Here is a 5,836-nt window from a genome sequence, read left to right as displayed (position 1 = left end):
AGCTGTGACCTGGATGTAGTCAGTGTCTCCACTTCCGGGAAAGAAAAGATGGAATAAAGGTGGTGGATATAAGGTGGTGAAAATAACTTGGTGGAGGAAGCACACAGGAGCCTTTTCTGTAAGTAACTTACTTTGTATTCAAAGCATCAGAGCAGGTATATGCAAACACGTGGCGTTTCAGGACAGACACGTCCTCTCCTCAGACCATACACCTTACTGCAATAAAATAACTATTTACTTACACACAAAGCGCCTAAAAATACCTGTTGGGCAGCGTGCCTAGTGTACTCATAAAGCTATACCTAAAAGGTTAAGGATGTGACCGACCCCAAATACAGAGACCCCACGTGTATACATAATACGGTACTTTCCTGTTATCAGGAAAGTACCGATATTAAATCTACCACCCCCTCCACTCAACTCCCCCCAATGCCCTCCAACAAGTAAAATGCCTGTCCCCACCTCTTCAAACCCTCCTAAGGCTGAGTCCTCGCTGAGCTCGGCGCGGTTACTTGTATGTATGTGTGTGTGTGTATATATATATATATACACACACACACATACATGTTCCCGCTCACACCATGCGCAAATGCGCAGGCACACGCTCGGCGCTTTAGTAAACACATTTTTTAAACTTTCCCGCTTGCTCGATAGCCCGCAATACGCCCCCTCCCCCCGCACGCGTGTGCCCCCCGCACGTGTGTGCCCCCTCCCCCCCGCATGTGTGTGCCCCCTCCCCCCCGCATGTGTGTGCCCCCCTCCCCCCGCACGTGTGTGCCCCCCTCCCCCCCGCACGTGTGTGCCCCCCTCCCCCCCGCACGTGTGTGCCCCCCTCCCCCCCGCACGTGTGTGCCCCCCTCCCCCCCGCACGTGTGTGCCCCCCTCCCCCCCGCACGTGTGTGCCCCCCTCCCCCCCGCACGTGTGTGCCCCCTCCCCCCCGCACGTGTGTGCCCCCCGCACGTGTGTGCCCCCCGCACGTGTGTGCCCCCCTCCCCCCGCACGTGTGTGCCCCCTCCCCCCCGCAAGTGTGTGCCCCCGCACGTGTGTGCCCCCGCACGTGTGTGCCCCCCTCCCCCCCGCACGTGTGTGCCCCCCTCCCCCCCGCACGTGTGTGCCCCCCTCCCCCCCGCACGTGTGTGCCCCCCTCCCCCCCGCACGTGTGTGCCCCCCGCACGTGTGTGCCCCCCTCCCCCCGCACGTGTGTGCCCCCCTCCCCCCGCACGTGTGTGCCCCCCTCCCCCCGCACGTGTGTGCCCCCCTCCCCCCGCACGTGTGTGCCCCCCTCCCCCCGCACGTGTGTGCCCCCCTCCCCCCGCACGTGTGTGCCCCCCTCCCCCCGCACGTGTGTGCCCCCCTCCCCCCGCACGTGTGTGCCCCCCCCCCCCCGCACGCGTGTGCCTCCCTCCCCCCCCCGCACGCGTGTGCCTCCCTCCCCCCCCGCACGCGTGTGCCTCCCTCCCCCCCCGCACGCGTGTGCCTCCCTCCCCCCCCGCACGCGTGTGCCCCCTCCCCCCGCACGCGTGTGCCCCCTCCCCCCGCACGCGTGTGCCCCCTCCCCCCGCACGCGTGTGCCCCCTCCCCCCGCACGCGTGTGCCCCCTCCCCCCCGCACGCGTGTGCCCCCTCCCCCCCGCACGCGCGTGCCCCCTCCCCCCCGCACGCTTGTGCCCCCTCCCCCCCGCACGCGTGTGCCCCCTCCCCCCCCGCACGCGTGTGCCCCCTCCCCCCGCACGCGTGTGCCCCCTCCCCCCGCACGCGTGTGCCCCCTCCCCCCGCACGCGTGTGCCCCCTCCCCCCCGCACGCGTGTGCCCCCTCCCCCCCGCACGCGTGTGCCCCCTCCCCCCCGCACGCGCGTGCCCCCTCCCCCCCGCACGCGCGTGCCCCCTCCCCCCCGCACGCGCGTGCCCCCTCCCCCCCGCACGCGCGTGCCCCCTCCCCCCCGCACGCGCGTGCCCCCTCCCCCCCGCACGCGCGTGCCCTCCTCTTCCCCCCGCACGCGCGTGCCCCCTCCCCCCCGCACGCGCGTGCCCCCTCCCCCCCGCACGCGCGTGCCCCCTCCCCCCCGCACGCGCGTGCCCCCTCCCCCCCGCACGCGCGTGCCCTCCTCTTCCCCCCGCACGCGCGTGCCCTCCTCTTCCCCCCGCACGCGCGTGCCCTCCTCTTCCCCCCGCACGCGCGTGCCCCCCTCTTCCCCCCGCACGCGCGTGCTCCCCTCTTCCCCCCGCACGCGCGTGCTCCCCTCTTCCCCCCGCACGCGCGTGCCCCCCTCTTCCCCCCGCACGCGCGTGCCCCCCTCTTCCCCCCGCACGTGCCCCCCCTCTTCCCCCCGCACGTGCCCCCCCTCTTCCCCCCGCACGTGCCCCCCCTCTTCCCCTGCACGTGCCCCCCTGCACGTGCCCCCCCCCTCTTCCCCTGCACGTGCCCCCCCCTCTTCCCCTGCACGTGCCCCCCCTGCACGTGCCCCCCCTCTTCCCCTGTGCGTGCCCCCCCTCTTCCCCTGCGCGTGCCCCCCCTCTTCCCCTGCACGTGCCCCCCCTCTTCCCCTGCGCGTGCCCCCCCACGCGTGCCCCCCTCCTGCCCCTCGCGCCCGGCCCCCTCCCGCCCCCCCTGCGCGCGCCCCCCTCCCGCCCCCCCTGCGCGTGCCCCCCTCCCTCCCTCCCACCCGTGCCCCCCCCCTCCCACGCGTGCCCCCCGCGCGCCCCCATCCCCCCCGCGCACCCCCATCCCCCCCCCCGCGCGCCCCCATCCCCCCCCCCCCCGCGCGCCCCCATCCCCCCCGCGCGCATGAGCGCGCTCAGCGCCAACGGGGACTCAGCCTTATACAGATAACTACCACTGTTAGTCACTGTTGAAATTAATTAACGTTTTTGGCCTCCAAAAATGCTTTGTTTTCAATAATTAATAAGTTGTCAGGGGTAATGGAGCTCTACAGTCGTATACAAGCTTTTATAGAGCCTGGTTAGACAACCTATTTAACCCTTTCAGAGGATTTTTCTTGAAAAACCCATACTGGGTAATCCTTGTGGTTACAATATAAAATCCCAGCTGCCGGACACCACTCAGGAGGTTCAAGCAGCAGCGGCAATTTGTGTCGTGCAACACGTGCAGACACACTATGCGTGAAGCTAACAAGTATATACAGGCATACTCCGCATTAACGTACACAATGGGACCGGAGCATGTATGTAAAGCGAAAATGTACTTAAAGTGAAGCACTGCCTTTGCCCCATTTACCGATGCATGTACTGTTCTGCAATCATCATATACGTGCATAACTGATGTAAATAAGGCATGTGTAACAGGCTCTATAGTCTCCCTGCTTGCGCACAGCTTCGGTACAGGTAGGGAGCCGGTATTGCTGTTCAGGATGTGCTGACAGGCGCATGCGTGAGCTGCCGTTTGACTATTGGGCGATTATGTCCTTACTCGCTAGTGTACTTAAAGTGAGTGTCCTTAAAGCGGGGTATGCCTGTATACCCCTAGGGGTTACACAATCACCTCATACCCATCACCTGTGTTTACAGTCGGGCAGCCACTGCAGCCTCAGTACTTCCTGGTTGACGTCTGACGTCATCGCAGTGTCATATGACGCTGATGATGTCACCTCACCAAGCAACCTGGAAAACCAATAACAAAATAATCAAACACGGACAGCTCAGCACACTGAACTGTGGAGAAGTCAAATTGTATAAGTTAGGCTGCGTCCATAGATAGGCAGACCGCGCGGACGTGTCGGCACGCTGAGCGATCAGACTGCCTAAAGGCAGTGATTGCGTCTATATGGCGTACGCGATAGGGTGGTCACGTGAGCGGTTCGCCCAATGAGGGCGAACCAGCTCCATGACGTCACTGGCCCGCCCACAGACACGCCCCGAACGGCGCGCGTACTAATGCCAGGGAAAGCACCCGCTTTCCCTCATCCTCCGCGCGGCTGCAGTGTCTATGGACGCAGCCTTACACTTAAGTAACAGTAAATTGAAGCAACATGTATGCACTATATTGGTGCCATAAAGGATATTTAATGACTATAAATTAGTCTGAAGAGCTGGGAGCTGCCATGCTGATATTTTCTTTCTTAGATGATTTTTCTGCCAAAACGAAGGGGTTAAAGCTGAAAAGGAGCAAGTTAAAAGATGGTTCAATGTTATGAGCTTACAGTCAAAAGCAGTATTATTACACACATTTATCTGGGCATAAGATAACATGGCAAACTACAAACCATTACAACCACACATACACACACAGTACCTTCACTCACAGCATATATACAGCATATACACGAAAAGCATGCGGCACTTGCACTCACGGCCGCACACAGTATAGAACGGCCCTAAGGAACGCAGGGCAACACTTTTCAAAGCCTCATTTAACCAGAGGCAGCTGTTGTGGGAGGACAAGATTTTCAAAATGAAAAACCGGGACACATTAAAAAATTATTTATAAAAAATATTACATCACTTGACACACCTCGTTGCCATGACGAGACACTGACGTCAGGCAGTGACATGTTGCCATGACAATGTGGCAACGCGTGATGCCTCAGCGCCATAATGCGTCTCGTTATGTCAACTTGATGCCGCGTGACGTCACGGAGCGTCTCGTTATGGCAATGTGCATTACGTGATGTCGCGCAGCCATGTTGACGGAATTTGGAGGGGAGGATATAGCCAAAGCCAAGATAAATATATAATAAAAAGATCTAAAACAAAACTGTATCTCCGGGTTAGCCTTCAATAGAAGGTGGCAACCATGGCTGCACTGTGTGTTTCTGTATACAGTATAGAGGTGGGGGCTGCAGTGGGTTTTTGTGTGTATAGAGGTGGGCCCTGCAGTGTGTTTTTGTGTGTATAGAGGTGGTCCCTGCAGTATGTTTGTGTACAGAAGTGGGTGCTGCAGTGTTTTTGTGTATATAGAGGTGGGGGGTGCAGTGTGTGTTTGTGTGTATAGAGGTGGGGGCTGCAGTGTGTGTTTGTGTGTATAGAGGTGGGGGCTGCAGCGTGTGTGTTTGTGTATAGAGGTGGGGGCTGCCGTGTGTTTGTGTGTATAGAGGTTGGGGCTTTGCTTGGACCCTTCAACTCTTACAGCCAGAGCATTATTGGCCAGGAATGCCCAGTTCGGAGGGGATGATTACTACTTCCAAATGTATATATATTTTTATAACACGAACTCTCGTCTCCCCCTCTTCCCTCCCTTTCTCGCTCTCTGCTCCCTCACAGACAGTGACACACCCACACAGTCAGTGACACAGATAGTGACACAGACACACAGTGACACACGGACAGTAACACACAGACACACAGAGAGTGACACACACACAGACACTGACACACAGTGACACACGGACAGTGACACACGGACAGTGACACACGTACACACACACACACACACAGAGACAATGACAGACACACACAGACAGTGACAGACACACACACAGTGACAGACACACACACACATAGACAGTGACACACACAAACAGACAGTGACACACACACACACACACACACAGACAGTGACACACACACACAGACAGTGACACACAGACAGTGACACACAGACAGTGACACACAGACAGTGACACACAGACAGTGACACACAGACAGTGACACACAGACAGTGACACACAGACAGTGACACACAGACAGTGACACACAGACAGTGACACACAGACAGTGACACACACAGACAGTGACACACACAGACAGTGACACGCGCACACAGTGACACGCGCACACAGTGACACACACACACACACACACAGTGACACACACACACACAGACAGTGACACACACACACACACACAGACAGTGACACACACACACACAGACAGTGACACA

General features: G+C 59.6%; 1 protein-coding gene across 2 annotated transcripts in view; it reads left to right on the top strand.

Annotated features, from left to right (window-relative positions):
* LOC142481355 (uncharacterized) overlaps positions 1 to 5,836 on the top strand; it is an 18,233-nt gene continuing 12,397 nt past the window's right edge. The window contains exon 1 of one of the 2 annotated variants that reach the window (XM_075582823.1): positions 1 to 118. The gene's annotated coding sequence lies outside the window, so the exon portion shown is untranslated. The remainder of the gene's footprint in view (positions 119 to 5,836) is intronic. The other variant, XM_075582824.1, reaches the window with a different exon arrangement.

Source organism: Ascaphus truei, unplaced genomic scaffold (assembly GCF_040206685.1).
Source record: "Ascaphus truei isolate aAscTru1 unplaced genomic scaffold, aAscTru1.hap1 HAP1_SCAFFOLD_2568, whole genome shotgun sequence".
NCBI lineage: Eukaryota > Metazoa > Chordata > Amphibia > Anura > Ascaphidae > Ascaphus > Ascaphus truei.
Note: the sequence above shows the minus strand (reverse complement) of the source record. Positions and strands in the feature narration are given on the sequence as shown.